This window comes from Dipteris shenzhenensis, chromosome 23, assembly GCF_047967505.1.
Source record: "Dipteris shenzhenensis isolate YYH24624 ecotype China chromosome 23, Dip_SZ_1.0, whole genome shotgun sequence".
In the NCBI taxonomy this organism is placed as follows: Eukaryota; Viridiplantae; Streptophyta; class Polypodiopsida; order Gleicheniales; family Dipteridaceae; genus Dipteris; species Dipteris shenzhenensis.
Window position 1 is genome coordinate 3,913,814 of NC_141618.1, and position 22,955 is coordinate 3,936,768.

Genomic DNA, 22,955 nt, shown 5'->3' on the forward strand with positions numbered 1-22,955 from the left:
GCTACGTAAAATGCTACTCTAGCATTTCTGGTTTTTTGAAGCTTTCAATAACTTCAGTACAAGTGTGGATTCAGTTTTGTTTTGACTTGCTAGACCTGGTTTTGATTGGAAAGTGTTTATTTCACCCACTTCTATGAAGCATGTAAGAAGAAGCATCATTGTTTGAAATCTAGTCACTACTATTTGCTACATCAAGTGCTCATATTTTGGAAGTCTTTCAGTTATTTTTGCCTTGTAAGAGAGATAGACACTGCCCAATATCTGGGTTAGACCCTCTCATGGCTACCCTATTCAATCTAGAAAAGTTCAATGGAAAGGGCTTCCATACATGGCAGATGAAGGTGAAATTTGCATTGATGAGGGAGAACTTATGGGGACTTGTCAAACCTACTCCTACCGCTTCTTCTACAGCCTCCAATGCTGGAGAATCCTCAACACCGACACAACCGGCAAGGGATCCAGCTAGAGAAGAAAAAGCATATGGTATAATTGCTCTTGCTCTAGGTGATGATTATATACACCATATCTCTGACTTGGAGTCTCCTTCGGAAGCTTGGCAGAAGCTAGACATGATTTTTGGTGCAAGCTCTCACATCTCTAAACTATCACTTAAAATCTCTTTCTTTGAATTAAAGATGGCAAGTGATACTACTTTAGCTGCTCATGTCAACTATATGCGGAGTCTTATGACTCAATTAGCTTCTATCAACTCTCCTATCACCCCTGATGATGCTATGGCAGTGTTACTTAAGAGTATGCCTGAAAGTTTTGATCACATTGTTAGCACTTTGAAGGATCTTCCCAATCCTAACCTTGAAGGCATTATCTCTGCTCTCCAAGAAGAAGAAAGGCATATGGAGCTAAGGAAAGGCAATGACACTGCTTATGCTGTAAAAGTCAAGAAGGGCAAGTATACTCCTTGCAATCACTGTGGAAAGACAAATCACCTTTCAAAGGACTGCTTCAAAGTTAATCCATGCAAGCACTGTGGCAAGAACAACCATCATGAGAAGTTTTGCAGAGCCAAAGCAAAGACAGAAAATGCAAATCTACTTACAGTTAATGAGCCTCCACAAGATGAGGCATCCTTTGAAGATTATGCATTTTAAACACATCTCTATGTATGCTCCAGATCTCTCTTTTTATGTCAAGGTACTCAACCTGGATAGTCCTCCAAAATGAATGAAAATAAACTATTGTGTTTTGTGTGTTTTGTAAACACCTCTGGTCACCTTATGATGTAGGCCATGTGTATGTTTTGTTCCATGGTACCTCCTGCAGACATTGTGTGCATGTACATGCAGGGGAGATAACCATTGGAAGGTCTTTTTGTATCCCTTTTTGTTTACCTTACACCCAAGGGAACCCTTGCTAGCATGAGAACCTAGCCATAGATTAATCCTTGACCACCATGAGATGGCATGAGAAACTATGAGACTAGATGTATCCTTGACATAGCCTGAGGCATTTCCTTGAGGGGGGGTTTGTTGGGATATCTCAAGGTGTATGCCTCAGGCACACCTTATGTTTCTATGTGTGAGTGCTAGAGGCACAGTTAGGTGCCCACAAGTACAGTTAGGTGGTGGAGAGCCACATAGGATGATTGAGAGAATCTAGGAGCAGATTGAGGAGATGATTGTGGAACTCTGAAGTCATCAGTGATGTCAGTGAGCATGTATGAGGTGCCTACTTAAGGACCTCACTCTTCTTCGTTACATAAGCAAGTATTCTGATTTTGTGTCCACTCTACTCTTTCCTTTCAGTATTCCAACATATATTGAGTCAACTATAGATTCCAAAATTCACAAAGTCGTTTGGAAATTGCAAAATTGCATGTGCGACATGGTAGGGCGGAGGGGTGTTGGGAGGGAGGGTGGTGAAGATTAAGTATTACTGAACTGGCAACAAAAGACCGGGGGGGAGGGGTGCACTCACAAAACCCTAATTTAAAAGAAAAACCCTAAGGTGCTTTAAAAAAGACTATATAAAGCCCTTCAAGACCCTAAAATCCCTCATTTCTATGGCACAAGTTAAACAAACAGCTAGACCCACTGGATGTCATTTAGATGCAACTCACTCTCCTCCTCACAACTCCATGGCCTCCGAACACACTACAAGCCCCAGTGGCCAAGAGGGCAATGATCAGCAGGGATCTAAAGGCAGTTCTCATCATGAGGAGTCCCAACAACACGAGTCCCCACCATCTGACTCTCATGGGGGATCCTAGGGATCTTAGCACCATGAGGAAACCCAACACAATGAAGGATCTAAGCACGATCAGGGGACCTCTCAGTCCTTCCACACAACTAACCGTGGAAGTAGAGAGGTCTCCCAAGAGGGACAAAATAGTCCAAACAATCGTGATCAATTGCCCCTCCCTCCTCTGTGGGGTCTTGGCATGGAGCATCTAGACCAACAAGGGGAGCAAGAAAGGCAAAGAGAGGAGATGGAGAGATTAAAGGGGCCACAATGAGAGGAAGTATTTGGCAAGCTCACAGATATAATGAACCTTGGCCCTAATCCTCCAACTAAGCAGACCACACTAAAGAGCACCATCAACCCTCTATGCCTCAAGATTGTCACATATGAGGAGCCTCTAGTACGAGCTGAGTAAGAGCCTCAACCTCCTATCTCACAACCTCATCAAAAGGAAAAGGGACCGAGGACAAATAAGACCCCTAGGCACGACAAGCCACCTCAAAGGACCCAAGAAAAATAGGAAGAGGAGTCTGAAGAGGTGGTTGCAAGGGAGGAGAGGCAAAAGAAGTTCAAAGCAGACAAGCGGCCATGGGGCCATGTCCAGAGGCCAATGCAGGGTCCCCCAAAGATTAAGAGGTGCAAAAAATCAAGCGTGAAGGCACTTCAAGAGATCCAAAAGTTCCAAACCATTGTGGACAATCTCATTCCCTGTGCACCCTTCCAGTGTGTTGTATGTGAAATAGCACATCATTACAAGGATGATGTGCGTTTCACTTTAGGAACTATGGGAGCAATTCAGGAGGCAATAGAGCAAATGATAGTAGGTCTTTTTGAAGACACGAACTTATGTGCTATCCATGCCAAAAGAGTAATAGTGATGGACAAGGACCTTGCACTCACCAAGCGCATCCACTCCGATCCCTCCCTTAGGCCCTGGATGTTATTTAGGTTCATTTGGTGTAACCTCAATCATTTTGTAAATCTCTGCCCTTTGAGGCCAATAAATAAAAGATATTTTTGTGTTCTATTACTGTTCCCATGTTATTATACATGTTACGTGATGCTTTCCATCAGTTTATGCAAGTTCAGTGTGAATTTGAGTGGTCAAATGATGTTTTTTTGCCATGGCACAGAAGGCAAATGTGTTCGGCATCATGCGGGGAGCTCAAAAATGCCAACTTGGTCAAATAGGCCTCATACGCACCATAGCAGGTTTTGGCATTTTCGAGCTCCCCACACGATGCCAAACACATTTTCCTTCCGGTAAGATTCTTATTGGATTGCTAAAAAATGACCATTATAGCACAAAAATTTATCTGATAGCATGCTTTTGAATAAAATAGTATGAAAATATTAATGCCAACAACAATTAAAGTTACAAAATACAATGATAGTATAAAATAAATTTTATAAAAGAACACAAAATGGGACACTGTATAAAAAGTATATCTATATTCATATAAAATAAAAGTTCTATACAATAAGGCTTCAGAGTCTTTCTCTCTTCTCTAAAACACTGAGAACATCGAGTTTTGAGTTCCCAAATACACTCCTAGCTCTAAACCTAGTTGATAGAGAGTCAACGCTATTCTCATTTTGCTGGCCAGGGACATGGCTGCTGCCATCAATGCCATACCTTGAAAATTGGTTCCAAAAGCATTGAGGCTAGCCATGGGGTTCACCAAAATGATCTTGTCTCAGCATTGCATGATTGATGTTAGCATGACCAATCACTCGTGTAATGTGCCAGTGAGTGATCTCAGCTGAAGCTATTGTGAACAAGGCATTGCCGAGATGAGAATAGGTCAACCTCAAATGCCTCCTATAATAGTCCAACATTACATTAGAATTTCGTTAAAGCAAAATCATACCAAGAGAGAAGAAATTTAAAGCTCATAGTTTCTTACCACTATGGAGCCATCATGCTCAATCCCTTCCTCTTTGTCAATGAGGATGGATCCAGAGGCCTCCTACTGTTCAGAGTGAAATGTGGAGGCTTCTTCTAGAACATAAGGTAGGTTGGAGTAGATTGATATCTTTGCATCTTTGATTTTGGCCAGTATTAAAGGAAGAACCTCTTCTATTGAATCATATGCTCCCAAGAACCTAGGTTCTTGCATAGTCGTGCCCACCTCATATCCACATAGGTTACCAAGAGCTTCATCCTCCCAGAGACCAAACATAACCTTGATGTCATGGAGAAAGAGGTATTGTTCTCCATCGACAAGAAGAGGAGCAAGAAACCATATCACTATCGCGGGGTCAACAAAGGTGGTGCCTGAGGTGGATGGAATTTAAGAAGTAGAATGGGGTTCAGGAGGTCACTGGAGCACTTCCAGGGCCAATGTAGCTTCCCGCTCGTCAGCTTCTTCATCTATGGGCTCTTCATTGTAGATGTTGGGCTCACCTACATAAATAAGGGGTAGGGGTAGTGCTTGAGGTCGAGGCCTTCTCTTCAATTTGTCCCTCTTAGAGAAGGAAAATAAAAGTCATTTCCCAAGATAAGAACCTATTTCCTGTGTTTTCGATGACTCTACATGCTAGGAGGTCATCAGTGTCCACCTCCCTAAACCCTAGGGGTGTGAGCTGGGCTCAAAACGAGATCTAAACGTTTCACGAACCTAGGTTCTTGATTGAACAAGTACTTCAAATAATCAATTGGGACCTATCTTTTTGTAGACTCATCAAGTTTATATGCAAAACTCGTGATGTGGTCTTGCATGTACTTGATGAGGTCTTCGAAATCATCTCGGGCTCCCAAGTAGGTGCCTAGGACATCTATGCTCTTATCAAAGAGTGGAAATGACTCCTCCTCTCTATCAACTAATGGAGTACGGAGATGAAATTATGGAAGGCAGGCAGAATCCATGGTAGTTTGGTAGCTAGGAGAACTATGGCTATGATAGTGAAACTTTGAAACTAAAGTAACTTTATACCCTATATATACCCAAATGTTCTAAATATAAATAATAAAAAGAATTATAATTTTTTTGGGCAAAACTTGACATTGACATGAAAAAAAGCCATTCAAAATATCAAAATTAATTGCACCACTATTAATTGAAAAATATCAAAATCCACAATTGTTCTACCCCACATTGTTTACAATCTTCAATATTGCAAGAGGGATAAAAGTGGCACTATGCATGCACTTCTCTGCATGCTTTCCTACCTTTTCACCATTTAAGGTAAAGTGAAAGGACTCAGACATGCCATCCTCCATGACCAATAGGTGTTCCCGCACGTCCCTCAAAGTCCATTGTGATGTGACAGTCACATTCTTAACATCTCCTAAATGAGAACCAATACACAAACTTACCCCTATATTATTATCATCGTTAGAGCCAAGGGGGAGCCAATTGCCACCTGTTTTCTTCCAGCGCCTGTATTGGAAAGCAAAATATAACATTTGGCGGGAGATGTGGTATTTGACAACCACATTGTCCTTATGTACATGGCACTGAAACAAATGTTAACTTGACCTACTTCCCCAATTCACCCCAAGCAATTCCTCAAGGGCATTCTCATGTAGGCACTTGCAAAACCACATGGTTTTTGTTCTGTGTGTCTAGATATTATGAAAACAAGAAGCAAAAATGTGCAGAGGCATAAACCAAGACAAACTTACCCATTTAGAGCCAAATGTAAACTTCATGGCCATGCCCACATTCTTTGCAATCTTTTCCTTATATGATTGCACAATTCTTGTGTCCACCATGCTGCAATCCATGTCTTCAAGTTGTGGTGTTACAATGCATTGAAGATGGCCATAGCCTGATGTCATCCTTGTAGTAATGTACTTGGCATTATACCAATAGATATTTCTCTATTTCAAAGCAGAGGACTTCTCTCCAGCATGCATTTGCCTTCCTAAATCCTCATGAATGGTAGTAAACTTACCTAAGAAGCACTCGACTGGTTCCCACTCCTCAAAGTCTGAAGGAAATACATTTGCTATGCACAAGTGCTATTTCAAAATACAATTTCAAACTGACTCATTACACTTCAAAATCTTATACAAAATGTATACTTACAATGCGATGGTATTGTCGATTGATTGCTTGATGGAGGAAGGTGCATGTCCTTCCCCATGTAGATGTGTTGCACCTTTGCAAGCCATCCTTTCTTCCCAAGCTTGAACTTCATGATGCAGCCCTTCCATTCATGCAAAAGATCACCTCTTTTGCTCTTGGGAAGCTTATGTGGACCCTTGGCAGATCTTCTCATGACTATCCAGTCATTCAAGCTATAGGTGCAAGGCACCCATTCACCCAGTGCATTTTTGCTCTTGTGGGACACAGAGTACATGTATGGTCTCCTCACCATGCTTGTACAGAGGTCACAACAACAATAGTGGACTAGAAAATGCAACTTGGAGGGAGAGAGTAGCTCCGATAGAGGGATAGAGAGGGAGAAGGTATAGAGGGTGCAACTGAAGGTTGAGAGAAGCTCCAAGAGGTGCTGTAGCTAGGAATGGAGGGAGAAAGAGCAGAGGATGTATTGTAGCTAGGAATGGAGGAAGAAAGAGCAGAGGGGGATGAGCAGCCACTACAGGAGGTATTGTAGCTAGGAATGGAGGAAGAAAGAGCAGAGGGGGATGAGCTGCTGCTGTTGTAGGAGGTGCTGTATAGCTAGGAATGGAGAGAGAATGAGCAGCTACTACAAGAGGTGTCGGAGAGGGAGAAAGACAATGGACCAGAGCAAGAGGGGGCAAAGAAGCTGCCAAATGAGTTCCCATGTTTGAAAAATGGAGGGAGAATGGAGCTGGACCAGAGAAGAGGAGGGGGCACGCCTGTAACAAGTTGAGAGGGGGGAAAATTTTGCCTAGAACGGCCCACCACCTCTTGAATGACTTGTAGGTTTATTTGGGGGAGGTGCATATGGGAGAAGGGTCAAGCATGGGTTGAAGGGGGGGGGATGGTTTGAGTGGTCCCTGGTGTAAGAGGAGTAGCAAATAGGGGCTATTTGCAAGTCTACCCACCCTCCACCTCAACATGGCATTGCCCCACAAAAAGGAGCACTCCCATTGGTACACCTCAAATACCTCACTAATCCCTTGAAATTAGGAAACACTAATTGGGGGCTCTTTGGAGACCCTAATTCTCCCCTAATGTTGGAATGTTTTTGGCTTAGAGATAGACATGCTTGGTATCACTTACATGGATATGAAATTTAGCATGACCCTTGATGATTTTGTCTAACTTTAACATGTCGTTTTCGTGGATTCAATTATAGCTAATCTATCAATTTTGGTAGACTTATGAGTAACCTGGATCATGGCTTATTTGTCTACTTGGCTACTAGCTTCTCGAGTGAAGACCTACATATCTTGTCCTACTAAATCCTTGATTGATGGCATACAAGTTTGGTTTACACTTAAATGTTTCCTTGGAAATTTACATAGACAATGTTATAGACTCGTTGATCCCTCATGGGGATAACACAATTCTGTATACCTATACAAAATTGCTCAATGAAATCATAAGCTCAAGATCATGTTCACCCTATTAGTTGTTCACAGGTTCCCTTTTTCAATATTGCATCCAAGTTCTAGTATGCATGTTTTTTTTCTAAAATAGGTTTGCTTGTTTAAACATTTAATCTAGAAGCCCTTTCTTAAACATAACCTTATCCTTTTAAATTTCATTAGCACAATAGGTGATTTTACTTTAGAAAAGTGCATGTATTTGAGCATGTTTTTGAACACTTTTAAATTATATTACATAGTGAAAAAATATAGTACATGTATGCATCATCCAATGCATATGCTTTATGCACTCTAGCCTTGGGATGCGTCAATTTTACGAGCAAAAACCTATGAGCAGGTTTATCCGAGTGTGTTTTTCAAGAGATTTAAAAAATAGTATTTTTTTAGGAAACATGGTATTTTCACTTTTATTTTATATAGGCTAGTCACTCATTCATTTTTACATAACATAAATCTTCTTATTCATAGACATCAATTTGTACCCTTGTTATTACCTTAAAAAAGTGTTGAAAAATAAACTTTTAAAGAAACATCCCTCATAATCACTCTCAATGTAATAATATTATACATAAATAATTATTTATTAAACACATTTATATCATATGGCAATATCTTTCTAGTGTTTTTATAGTATTAATAACAAGATATTTATGGACATGTTTTTAAAAAAGTTTAAATTACTATAAACAAGTATTAACTTGGGCTTAAATATCACTTTCATAAAATACATGTAATATTTAATACTATATATGCAAGATTTTCCAAAATATAACCTCATCAATGTGCTCAAATGGGGCTTTCCTATCAATTTGAGTGGCTGAATGACTATAATTGGACATTGGATGTGAAAGTTATGTCACTTTCAAAAGTATTGTCCAAGGTAGTTTTGCCAGCGAAACTACCTTGATGGCTTCCTTTAATAAGTTTTCTTTGGAGAAGCCCTTTCATGAAGATAGGTTGAGAGAGGTTTTTCAATGTCACCCCCATTAAGTAAAAGTTATTAAGAAGGACCATAATGGAGAAGTCTACTCTACATGTGGGTTTCTTCAAAAGCCATCCCATTCTATTCTCACCATTCCCAAAGATTCACGTAAAGATTCATGTATAAAATAGGCATTGCTACAATACTTTGCATATTTCTAAGTGAAACTATGTTTACTTCCGATCCATTTTTGCCATATTTTTACATAGTTGGAAGCTTTTTTTTTCCTTCGCTCGGACGCTCGGAAGATTTTGCTCGGAAAATGTTCATCCCCCTAGCCTTGGGAGCACTCTGATCTATTGATACAATCTAGACTCCCTTGGCAGAATGCTTACAAGCATTTGGCCATCTAATGCATATGCCCTATGCACTCTAGCCTCAGGAGCACTCCGATCTATCGATACGGTCTGCGATTCCCCTGGCAGAATGCTTACGAGCATATGGTCACCTAATGCATATGATGTATGCACTCTAGCCTCGGGAGCACTCCGATCTATTGATACGGTGTGTGAGTCCCATGCGTTGGGAGAAACTAATCCTTGAGGAGGTCATATGCATTAGTTGCTTGTGTGTAACGTGTTTTATTTTCACTTGTGTGGTAGACTTTTTGGCATTGTGTCCTATTTTGGGCAGTATATGTTCTAAAGAAAATCACACTATTGTGTAATTGTTTTTATATAGGATGTGATGTGTATTTTGTGTTGCTAATCTTGTGTTGTGTGTTTATATTTATTTATATTCTTTTTATATAAGACCTCGAGGATATGTGGAGACGATAGAGGAATTTGATTTATACATCTGTTGATTGTGGATAGAAGACTACCAGTAGATCAAAGGTTTGTAAAAGATAGGGTATTTTGAGTTCTTTAATGATCAATATGTTAATTTTTATTAGTAGAATGTGTGAAAATTTTGAGTTTGAAATTTGAACTTGTAACTTGTATTTACTTTGCAATTTGGATTCTCTAATTTACAAGTAAATTGCTAAAATATTTTGTTCAAATTTCATGCGGAATAAGATACTGAGGAGACATATATTTGTTAGGTATTATTTAAGTTTTTAACAGAATTTTAAACTATTTGTATAATTAGGCCTTCATCCAATAAGAAAGATAACAATAGAGAACGACACATATTTGAGTATTGTGCAAGGTAGTCAGCCATGCTCATCACAAGCCTCTAGACCACAGGCATCAGAGCCTTATCCTAGTCAAAAATCCCAAAGCAAAAAGCTACTTGGGCCTGAGTGGCAATTTGTTGATAACTTACATGGCAAGTATTGTGATTGGGTGTGCAAGTATTGCAAAGTTTAGAAGTCTGGTTGAGTCCCACATATCAGGGATCACTTTTTTGGTAGTGCTCAAAAGTCAATAGGAATATGCACTCAACCACATAGAGACAGATTAGCTAAGAGGCTTAGGGAAGAAGATAGCTAAGGTAGAGCAGAGGAAAGGACGTCGTTGAGGGTCAAAACTTGTTGGTGCTTTTGCTAGCACAAACAAAGCATGTGAAAATATGGCCAGTGGGAGTCAAATTGATGTAGATATAATAGACCTGGAACTAGAGAATGAATCAAACATTTCACAAGCTAGTGTATCTGCCAATGAAATGCTGCATGCTAATAGAAATGATCGTGAGACATCAAGGCATAAGAGAAAACCCTCTGTGGTGATGACTGTGGAGGATGATGCATGTGAGAGACATACCCATTGGAAGACAAAGAAAAATTAATTTTGTGGATGTAGAGGATAGTCCATCACATGATTCTACTATAAGAAGTGAAGATCCAATAGATAGAACTGACTGGAGATATGAAAAGCCCTTTGGAGAATATGAGGAGTTACAGGAACTGACGCTTGTGGATTTCAATATGCAAATGAGAGCCTCATGTACAATGCAAGAAGCAAGATGAGAGATGCCAAAGGAAAAGAGAGCCGAGTACGTGACACATGAAATGAGGTAGGAGATGTCAAATAAGGATACAGAAGTAGAAAATTTGGCTTTTAGAGAGGAGAGAATTGGTTTGCAAGCCCAACATCTCTGAGGAAGTGGCAAAAAGAATCAATAGAGTTGTCAAAGTAGGAAAGGGTTCTTCACTACAAACAACATGAGGTTTTCACAATTGAATCTTTTGCAAAGGACATAGAGGTGCAATTTTATAATATACATATCAAAATCCATCCAACATGTAATTGCCCAGATTTGATGGCAAGGGTTCATAAGTGGAAACCTTATCTTGCATGCAAGCACCTGTACTTTATTTACTTGAGGGTTCTTGGCCTCACAACCAACATGATCAAATGTTTATTCATCATTCAAACCTAACTAAAAGGGATGTAGCTGAAGCTCTAAGTAGAGAGCGTATGTACCCAGAGGTTGTGCACACTATCTGATGCAATTGGTTTCTTTGTGTGAGAATAGGCTTTTCAATGTGAATACAGATGGTTTAAATTGCTATGTGAGGGTGGGGCAATGAGCATATCTGACAAATCATGAGTTGACTCATTTGACTCAATGGCAAATGTCCTTCAATTCAAGGTTTTTAAATGTGGTTTAGGTTTAGGATTGTATGTGTTACTATGTGTTTAGATTGAAGTAGTGTATGTTTTTTAATGTGGTTTTTAAGCAAATAGATTGTATGTTTAGATTGAGGTAATTTATGTTTAAAATTGTGTTGCTATGTCTTGTGTACATGATTGGATTGTGTTAGTATGTGTTTACATAAATGCAAATGAGCTAATTTGATTTTGATTTGTCAATATAAGAGTGCGCATGTACACATAAATGATATAATAAATTATATAAATGATTCAAGACACATGTACACATAAATGATATAATAACTTTTATTCTTGGCTCAGTTGAGGATGAAAGGTGTTTTAGTAATCTAGGTTACTTGAAGAATAAGCTTCGTAGTAAGCTAGATGAAAACTTAGATCTTAGCTTGAGATTGTACTCTTGCTCTTATGATGTTAGTAATTTTCCATATGATAAAGCATTAGCACTCTGGAAGTCAAGCTGTAAAAGGAAAGGCTACAATTAGCATTCTTGGACTGTTTGAACTAGACATTGAGAACTTTATTTTCAATGAGTTTGAAGGATATTCATTGTACTTAAAATATTTTATGCTTTGTATACTGAAGCATCATAAAGGTTAGCTAGTTAATTAATTTTTGCATTGTGAAATGGGAAAAAGAGGTGGATTTTAGTATTATTACTTCTCAATATTTTTTAGAATACTCAAAGTTTTTTAAATTATCTTTAATATTTCACCAAAATTTGAAAGAAAATTTATAAGAAAATATGAAATTCACCAATGGTTTGAAACTTAAAATGCTCTATTATGCAAAAATTCACCATTAAATTATAATACTATATTACTATGCCTTCGATAAAAATATCCCTGCTTGGTTTAGAATTTACTACAACTCCAAGAACCGGTATGGTGGTCATTCTTTAGGATCATCTGGGTCGTTGTTTAGGATATCAACTTTTATGCAAGAGTTTTCTTGTCTTGTATCATCAGACTGTGAGACTGTGTTGTAAATCATTTTTAATGTACAAATACAAGGCCGAATTTTCCAATTGTGTTGACTACAATGTCATTTCTATGCAATAATTTGGTAGAGCTTTTGTAATATAACATTACTCCTTTTTGCTATACAGCTATATCTTTTGTTTCATAGTAGTATTTCAGATTGCATTTTGTTGTATCTACCTGTCCATCTGGGCAATCCTTTGTAATGAAGCTGTTTAATTAATTTGTTCACTTTGAATGAATATGAATCTCTTAAATTTTATCCTTTTTTTCTACATTTATTTATAACTCACTCCCAAAGTGCAAGAACCACCAATGTGGTGGTTTTGATGAATTGCATTTTCCTTGGATTAGGATTTACTGCAACCAAAACTAAAATAGCTCCAAAAACTATATTGTTTTCTTGTCTCATATCATGAGACTGTATTCTTTCATTTTCCTTGGTGCAAGATTGGTTTAGGATTAATTGTAACCAGCAGCTCCAAAAACCACTTTCCTTGGCTTAGGATTGACTACAACCAGCACGTTGCCAAGGCGGTGTTCACAAGAACCGCAAAATGCATGAAGTGATGCGTGTCCCGAGCTCCAAAGACCAGCCCATCATTTTTTCATTTTCCTTGGTGCAAGATCGGTGCAGTGTTGGGTTTATCATTGATGGCAACCAAAGTGTTGGTGCAAGACCAATGCAGTGGTTGGTTTAGGATTAAATTGTAACCATCTCCACCAATGCGGTGGTTAAATAGAAGTAAACTATAACCATCTCCAAGAACCGGCACGGTGGTCATTCTATAAGATAGTTCTTTACGACAAGTTGCTAAAACCACCGCGGTGGTGCTTAAAGACTTAGTCATCATGAGAACCACAAAATTCATGAAGTGATGCGTGTTGAGCTCCAAAAACCAGCGCGTGTCATTTTGTCATTTTCCTTAGTGCAAGACTAACATGGTGGTGGGTTTAGGATTAAACTACAACCAACACTATAATAGCTCCAAGAGAGAGAGACCCCTTTCATGATCCAGTAGCAAGTGTCCGTCATTTCCATTGTGCTACATGCGCCTCCAACACCTGAATAGCTTCCCCCTCTTTGAACTCCTTTGGATACTCGTGCTTGTTGTCTTGTCAAGTTTGATATTTTGAGGAGGGCCACCTCGCCAATATGGGATGGTTGAGGTAGGCCCTTCCGGTGAAGCAAGGATATGACCTTTGCATTGATACCTCCTCGATTGGGCTTCAAACCCACTTTGAAGTGTCCTCGCCCTCGTTTCCAACTATAAACACTCTTGGCATCATCTCCCCCCAAGCACACCTCTTAGGGCATGCTCATCTCCCCTCAGGTATGGATTCCTTGCACTATCATTTGGATGTCTCCTACATGCTAAACATCAAACCTTTGTTGCCATCATAGATAGGAACAAGCAGTGGCAAATGGTGTCCCTGCCATGATGAATGGCCCCCTTTATCAGTTCTCCTCTTTGTTGACCTCCTTCCATCCCACACCCTCAATGGATTCCCAAATTCTGTTAGAATCAGTTACTAAAAGAGTGTCATGAACTCATGATGGTAGTTGGACTATGGTTAGCCATCCTTGACATGTATTGCTAGATCTCATTTGAGAGAGCAGATTTGTGGGAGTTGTTGGCTGTTGATGGAAGATTGTTCCATTGCTATTCTCTATGTGTATCAAATTTGTCTCAAGTAATACAATTTTGAGCTCGTTTCTATCTTCCAACTTTTGTCCGACACCTTCCTGTTTTTGCATCTTCCTTCTGCATTGCATTGTTTCTTGTAGTTCCTTGTTGTGGGAAAGCTTTGCCAAGCTGACCCATAATAGGGGATCCATGAACTGAGACAAGAATGAGATGAGAGAAATTCTTGCAACACACCAAAAAACAACATGATCAACGAACAAAATGTGGTTTTGTTGCGCTTGCATAGTTTCAATGTGCATGTTAGACAATGCCAAGGAGATAGTCAAAGCCTCAACAGTCCTTTAGAATCAAACATTTTGCACGGTGTCCACTTCAGATGCCAAATGCATGTCACTTGTGTATGACCTTTCCTACACTATTTTTGCATAATCATGCAACTCGACACTTAGCTCGTGTGGTTGAGGACTGCCCATCCACAGAGATCGTTCCCCCGCAAGTAAGTGGACCACGATATCATGGTCGGATGGGATCCATTCTTTTTCACCCAATAGATTTCAGCAATTTTGAACTACATATTATTCGAAATTCAAACAGAGAATGAACGTAACGGGAGGCTTAGAGCCAGCATCGTATTGCATCAAGTATCGTGGACCACATAAGGCCCCATAAGCAAAGATAGATCCACCATGCTGATTTGCGCAGGCTTGTCATTCAAACGGGGCTTGATTTGACTGAATTCTTTCAATAAAGAGGGTCGTTGCAAGGGCCCAAGGGCCCTATGAGGAGCAAAGAAAAGGGCAGTCGGAGTTCCCAGGAGGCCACGATATCGCGGCCTCCTGGGAGCTCCCTCTACCCAAATTTGAAGTGGATTACATCATGTCTATCTTTTCCATATATGTTTAGACAAAGCTTATAAAGGGAAAGGTTGGGCTGTATGGAGGGGAATTTTTTTTGAAGTGGAGTACATCATGTCTATCTTTTCCATATACATTGGGACAAAGCCTCCTGGATGTTGCTCTTCCTCAACTCTGCATTTTCTGCTGATGTCTTCTCATAGAGGTATGAGGCAAATTCTTCATATGGTCGCTTGGCTATCGTCATGAGACGGTTTTTCATATTGGCCCATAGCTCTTGAGAAGTTTCTAACAGTTGTGCTTTCATGTCTTCCATTTCTCTAGCAGAGATAAATACACCATCGATTTTGATATTGTCATCAGCCATTGATTTCAGCTGGTCCTCAACTGCCTCTAATGCATGGATCCTTTCTTTCAAGATAGTGTTTTCAACTTGTAGATGCATGTACTGGTCAGTCAATCTTTGTAGCTGTAAAAAGAATTCAGACTTCATCTCTTCCAACCAATTTTGGATTGTTGGTAGACGTTGACTCTGGATTGTGAGCTGGGTCTGCAACTGCTGTATTTGATCATCTTTCTCTGTTATTTCTTCAGCATGCTCCGTGTTCAAAGCATCCATTTGCTCCTACATCTTTGAGCTCTGCTATTCATGCTTCTCTTGTTTTGCCATTTGTACCAAGAGCATGAGTTTTTCTTCTCTCTCCTCTTGGAACTGCAGTAAAAACTTATCCTGCATAGAGTGTTGTTGCTCATGAAATGTTTTCAGTATACCTAAAGCATATTCAACTTCTTTTCTGGAGATAGTATCCTCCAATAGACTTGCATCTGTTGATGTACTAGGTGGTGCTGGTTTTGGATGAAATGTGGAGGTGGTCGTAGGTGTTTGGGCCTGAGCAAATTCACCTTGCAGACTTAGTGCTACCGGTTTCTTGATGCTCACTTTGGTATTCTTTCTTGCTGTTAGTAGTGTTGTTGATCAATTGCGCCCCTCCCAATGGAAGTTCCCATAGAGATTCTGCCAGGGGTCCATTGAAGACCATGTGGTGTGATTGATCAAAGGTGTAATTTGCTTCCTTGAGCTCCTTCAATGTTTCCCACTTCTTTGCACTTGCCTCTGCATCATGATGTAGTTTTGTGCGGGCTTCCTTGTTAGTATTTGGTAGCTCTCGAGTAACATTGAAGTCTGTCTGCTAAATTAAATCAAAGCTATAAGGAAAGGTCTAATCTAATACCTTTGTATGATTGGACTTATTCTAGTCTTACAAAGGTATATATATAATCTTTGAATGCTGTTTCTCTAGCTTCAAGCCAATGGATTTACCTTCACTTTTTCAAAAATCAATGTCGCTTAAATCACCTATTTTTCAGCTTAGCAATGTCGTTTAGCCAATGGATCTACTTTCAGTTTTGCAAGTACCTATTCTTGAAAAACACAATCTCATCTTCACAAGCTTTTAGTCTGCATGAAAGATTGAAAAAGTACATGTATGATAGAAAACACCACAATGACAGTTGCAAATTTTTTGTTTACTCTAGAGAAAGTGGAAAATAGGGCCATTGAATAAACACACACACACACACACACATACATACATACATACATACATACATACATATACATACATACATACATACATATATATATGTATGTATATATATATGTATGTATGTGTATATATATATATATATATATATGTATATATGTGTGTGTATATATATATATATATATATATGCATATAAATATATACATACATATATGTATATATTTATATGCATATATAGAATAATGAATGCCTTATTTTATATTTACACTTTACCACAGCCTCTGAATAGCTCCAAGATTATCTAGCTTCTCTAGCTTCAAGCCAATGGATTTACCTTCACTTTTTCAAAAATCAATGTCGCTTAAATCACCTATTTTTCAGCTTAGCAATGTCGTTTAGCCAATGGATCTACTTTCAGTTTTGCAAGTACCTATTCTTGAAAAACACAATCTCATCTTTACAAGCTTTTAGTTTGCATGAAAGATTGAAAAAGTACATGTATTATAGAAAACACCACAATGACAGTTGCAAAATTTTTGTTTACTCTAGAGAAAGTGGAAAATAGGGCCATTGAATAAACACACACACACACACACACACACACACACACACACACACACACATACATACATACATATACATACATACATACATACATATGTATATGTATGTATATATATATGTATGTATGTGTGTGTATATATATATATATATATATATATATATATATGCATATAAACATATACATATGTATATGTATGTATATATATATGCATATAAATATATACATACATATATGTATATATTTATATGCATATATATATATATATATATATGAATGAGCCACTAACCTAATCGAAAGTCATTGCGGAGACATCGAGAGCTTTGTTTGTTGAATGCATTGTTTGAATGCATGGTTTTTCCTACTATTTGAAGCATCCATGACCTCGGGAAAAAGGTAGTACCATGAGTACACCCCAATGTCAACATCATCAATCATATATACAATGATTGATCGCTTTGCGCTTAGGCATAGGATATACTGCAAGAAAGTACTTTACGAGGGGTACATGGCCAACATCTTCATTGTGTGACTCGAAGTCTTTAAACCGCTCAGACATCCATCCCTTTCCCAACCTCGCTACATTGCCATTGATTGAGGAATGCATGTGTATATATATATATATATATATATAGAGAGAGAGAGAGAGAGAGAGAGAGAGCAAAATAGTTGTGCATGCCCTTCTCCTTTTCAACCATAGCCTTAAAGGCCTTGAAGTGGTTGAACACTTCACTTTTATGCTTCATGAAATAGACCCACACCTTCCTAGTATGATCATCAATAATGCTTAGTAATGGCATCCACACATTTGAATGGATCACTTCCAAAACTCTTTTACTCACTTCAACATTGTGTTGCATGGAAGACTCAGTCTATGCTCCTTTTGTTATGCATTGAACAAAGCATTTATCAAAAGAAGGTTTCTCAACAAACATTTTCTAATTGAAAGGCTAACATCAGAACATGCCATAACATCCATAGCCACAACATGCATGCCTGCCTTTGCTCCAGCATCTATGGACACACGTCCTCCAACAAGCACATCCAAAACACCACCACCGTCCTTGCAAAATGCGCAAAAGAGAAATTGCAAAAATAATTCACTCTTCTAGACCATAATTCCTCTCAATGGACACTTACCATCCATGCTCTATTCTGATTTGGGCAATAGATGAGTCCAAACATTGCTTTTTTATTAAAATAAAATTTCTTCCACTTGCATATCTCTTTCTTCATACATTTTTGGCACACCCATCTTGCGATACAAAAGGTATTAATCTAAAGCTATCTCATTAAAAAAAAGGCAAAAAAAGAGTTGGGATGGATGATTTGACATAAAACATAAAGTTCTTTGCAACACCAATCCAATACAATTTGTCATCCTTTTTCATGATGCTCATAAAAAGCCCTTTCATTCTATGGATCTTTTGCCAAGGGAAATTCTAGCCACCATGGACAAACCTTCTCCTCCCACTCTAACATAAAACCACCCCTCTTTTCAATATTCATTACCACCAAATACATGCTCATCTCTTTCATTGTTTTTGTTTGGTTCCACAAGTCCAATGCACTGGGCATATATTGCACTTTTCCATTGGCAAAACGATGAAACAATAAGCTAAACTTTTCTTTTATAGCCTCCATCCATGCTTGTGTCCTATGATTTCCACCCTACAAAATAAACATTTTGTTTTTCAAATCTCCCCACATCCCATTCAAATGACCCCTTCATTGATAACACAATAGTAGCTAGCAATTATATCACGAAACAGTAGCTAGCAATCATATTGATTGTACATGATGTATAGTCAGTTTGGCTTGGAGTTGTCCCTGGCACCCTTTCACTGGGGAAAGGGTGTAACTGTAAGAAACTCTGAATTTAGTTACGCAGAGAGGTGCTATTTGTTGTAGCTGGAATATGGGCACCGCAGAAAGGCGCGATTTGCTTTGAAATTGCCAGTTCCGAGGAGATCATCACTGGGTTTCCTCAAGCTAAAAAACGAGATGTACAAAATTTTTTGTCCTCTTCAGATCCATAATATTTTCCTTGAGACGCTTCACTATCAATGGCTCAAAACTATCTACGCACCCAAGGAAGTTGCCTTAACTGAGAGACGGTGGATAAAGATGAACCCATTGCCCAAGTTACTTCATCTAGCATTGAAAAGAACAACGAGATTGTATTTTTAAGCGTTGGTGCTGATGCGCCATACTCAGAGATGATCAAACTTGGGCAATACGTGCGATGATGCTAGCCCCACAGACTCCAGCGTATCTCTCTCTCTCGTCATATCTTTGTGAGAGACTTGATTCAAAAACACGTTTTGTCAAAACTTTGTGAGACACTGGATACGTAAACATGTTCTGCTCTTGTATTGCTTCCTCATATGGTTGAAACGTCCTATTGGTGATCCTTTGATGAGACAAGATACCCTTTGGACAGCTAAGATTTGTTAAGCTCGTAGAGAAAACGTTATGTAGCCCTGTTTAGATGCATTGATCTAACACCACGAAAATAAACAACCAGACTCGGGATGATCAAAGATAGTGTCACGATGTCGATGCAGGCAAGAGGACGCTTGGACAACGGGCGGTTCGCGGGGCTTGCTCGATCAACAGTGCCACCTTCTTCCATACAACAACAGCAATCCATTATGCCTTGCAATCAAAGGAAGCTCTTGATCGCAGGAGAAATGGACCTGAAGAGGCAGCAGCTACTTGAAGGAGCGCCGTATTGCATTGATTAAGATTTTTCTTTGGTTGTAATTAGTGCTGACCATATAGTTATGGTAGAAGGAAACCTGATTTGATGACTTGGAGATACGACCTGGCAATCGGGCGACCTAGAGACCTGGAGTGAATGAACTTGTGCGCCAAACTTGAAGCAATCTTATCAAGCTTAGCCCTCATTTGGAACAATGGGATTTGGCGCTTCTGCAAGCATGGAAGCAGGGCGATATTGATAATGGTGCAATGGGTGTTGAAAGCATGTTTAATGTCTTGCAATTGTTGCTTGATACACCAATATGGTGATGAGAAGCGAGTCCCAGACGTCAACATTATTAGAAAGCTGTAAGGTTTTGAGCCAGCTTCCCGACGAGCTATGCCAGAGGAATCTTCATAAATGACCTTAAAGAGAACGGAGGACTCCACGTTAGGCTGAACGCTGAACGGTGGCATGTTAGGCTGAATGGCGAACGGTGAATGTTTGGTTGAACGGTGAACGTTTTGTTGAACTTTTGGTTGACTGTTAGTTGAAAATTTGGTTGAACTTTTGGGAAAATGTTGGCCTTAGGTTAAACTATGGACGATGGCCTTAAGAAAACGGATGCCTTGCTACCTTACGGCTAGCGACAAATGGTTGGCTTAGCGTGAAAAGAAAACGACTACCTTACGGGTGAACGACATCACTACGGTGAATGACAGTAGGGTAAACGGAGTTTACGTTGAACAACTTGAATGCTATGTTTAGGGTCAACATTACACTCGATTTACGCTAGCAAAATCAAACTAGAATGTTAGCTAGAAATTTTCAAACATTAATGAAAATAGGTTAGAGATACTAGTCCAAAAGTTTTTTATTAGGTGAAAAGTTAAGTTGTTTCTAATCAAAGTTTAAGTGTTACTAATAAAATTTAGAAAGACTAGTGAAAAAAGTTCAGATCTTAGAAATAAAAGTTAAAATGTTACTAGCTAAGAAAGGGAAAGTAAGGTACCTAGGAGTAACTAGAAGGTAGAAACCATAGTGGAATAGTTAAACAAAGAGAAAAATGATCGGGAAAAATGTATAGAGAAAGGAAAATACAAGAGAAGATTGTGGTTTTGTTTGTGACAATGAAGATTGTGGTTTTGTTAAGTTGAGACAAAAACAAAACACATTTCATTGGAAAGGTAGATTAATATTATGATGAAAAACCATGGAGTGTGGATGTTCAGTTCCATGGCTTCATGCCAGATGAGGCCATGGCAAATTGGAATGTAGTTCCCAAGTTTATGGAAAAGATCAATCCACTCCACTGGTGGGTAGGGAAAGAAGTTGCTTGTTTCATTTTAAAGATAGTTGGATAAAGCATACAAAGAAATGTTTAGGAGTGGAACAGAGACATCATATGGAACTGTGTGAGGCATGGAGAAATGTAGAGCATGAACAAGCTTCTTAGGCAGAATACAATATTTACAAAGCCTTCTGGCAAATTGCGCTGCATACACCAAACAATTGACTACCTTGGATAGTTGGTTGTCATGGTGGCATGTGAGATACTCATTCGGGTCATACATGAATGCTGTGAGTATCAAATGAATCATTAACATATCTTAAATGCTTTCAAGATTAGCTTGTTTTGAAATGGACTACTCTTCACTTACTAATGCGCATCTAGTGATGGAAATATATTTTTGCTTGTGGTGCTTTTGGAAAGTTGGTGGATTATCTTTTTCGGGTGGGGATAGTTGCAAGATCTTTTTGTTATGGAAAGACTTTTTGTTCATGCTCGTTTGGCATTGCATTTTTTATAGCTTTTGCTTCTTAAAAAATGAGGGTTTTGTTCATGTTTGAAAACTTCACTCAAACCTATTTGTGAGTATCCCTGTCATGCAATTCCTTTTCACAAGCATCTTGAGTTGACAATTTGTTCATGCTAGTTTCGCATAACATTTGTTGCGGCTCTTGCTACTGAAAATATGAAAGTGTTTTTCATGTTGTACATGTCTTTTCAAACTTGTTTGAGAGATTCGTGTCATGCAATTCCTTTTTGTAAAAGCTGCTTTGACTTGAATGTATTTGATGTGGAAATGTGTGTGCTGTCCATAGAGAGAGAAGTAGTGACTTATACCAACAAACATTTATGAAATCATGCTATTTGTTCAATTAAAGCGTGCACAAGGGTAGACTTTGTTTGGGGTAAAGTATAGCTAGCCACTAGCTATACTTTTTAAGGGTTAGAAACTCACAAAACTCGCAAGAAAATTGCCAACCCCCGTTGATGATGAGGAGTTGGTGTCTGTGACCTTTAATGGCCTTGGGAAGGACTATGCACACTTTCGTATTGGAGTCTGTGAAACTTTTCCCAATTTTTAAGAACTTATTGCTCTCTTGTTGAGTGAAGAGAAAAGGAATGGTGGCTTAGCCACATGGAGTTCTCAAGAATTTGCTTTCTACTCAAATTCAAGTAAAGGCAGAGGTAGAGGATGAGGCTAGTTTGGTGGCCGTTCTAGAAATCAGAACCAACAACAACAACATGAAAACTAGTCCTATGGAGGAGGGTGTGGTAACTCTAGAGGTAGGGGGAGCCAAAGAGGATACGGTTCATGGAAAAGGAACCAACATGTAGATAGCAGCAACAAGTGCTATTATTGTTGAAAAGCTAGATACAAGGAGAACACTTGCTATAAAAAGAAGAGTGACATAAAAAATGAGAAGTTGCAACAAAGAAACTATGCATGCAACAGGCAGGGTGATGATAGATTTGAACGCATGTGGTAACTTACATATATTTTAGGTGAACCCCCTGAGTATAGGTGTCGACAATTGGGCCACTATGTTTGTACATGTCCGTCCCCTCGATGGGCTTCTTTGTTGCACCATGGTATTGATTCTACCCCCTTCCTTGCTTGCTTCTATTTCTGCTTCTCTGGGCATACAGGGGACCATGCCTTCTTTGGTTTTTCTTCATGTTTCCACAAAGAAAGGGAAGACAATGTGGAGGCTGGTATATATTCATCTTCCCCTCCCACGATCGCTATGCCAATCCTTTTTCGGCTCTTTGCCCATGTTTGGATACACCTTGTTCTTTGATGGATGTCTCTCTTTGCAATAAAGCCACAATGTCTGTGTGAAGATAGTGGGAGAGAAGGAAGGAGTCTCACTTGCGGCTTTCTCACATACACAATGGGGGAATACACACAAAGGTAGAGGCTGAAAACAGTTTTCCTCTTCTTAGTTGTGAAAGCCAAAAGAACTCTAGTACAAAGAAATAGAAGAACCCTATATGTGGGTCTCAAATCAAACTCAGCTAACTAAGGTGGCACACTAACTGAGCCACGAACTAGAGTACATAAGGATAGCTGTCATCCAGCTATTATTCATGGGCGGTGTACCAACCGCATCTGCAGCTAACAAGTCAGTGACATAAATGCACA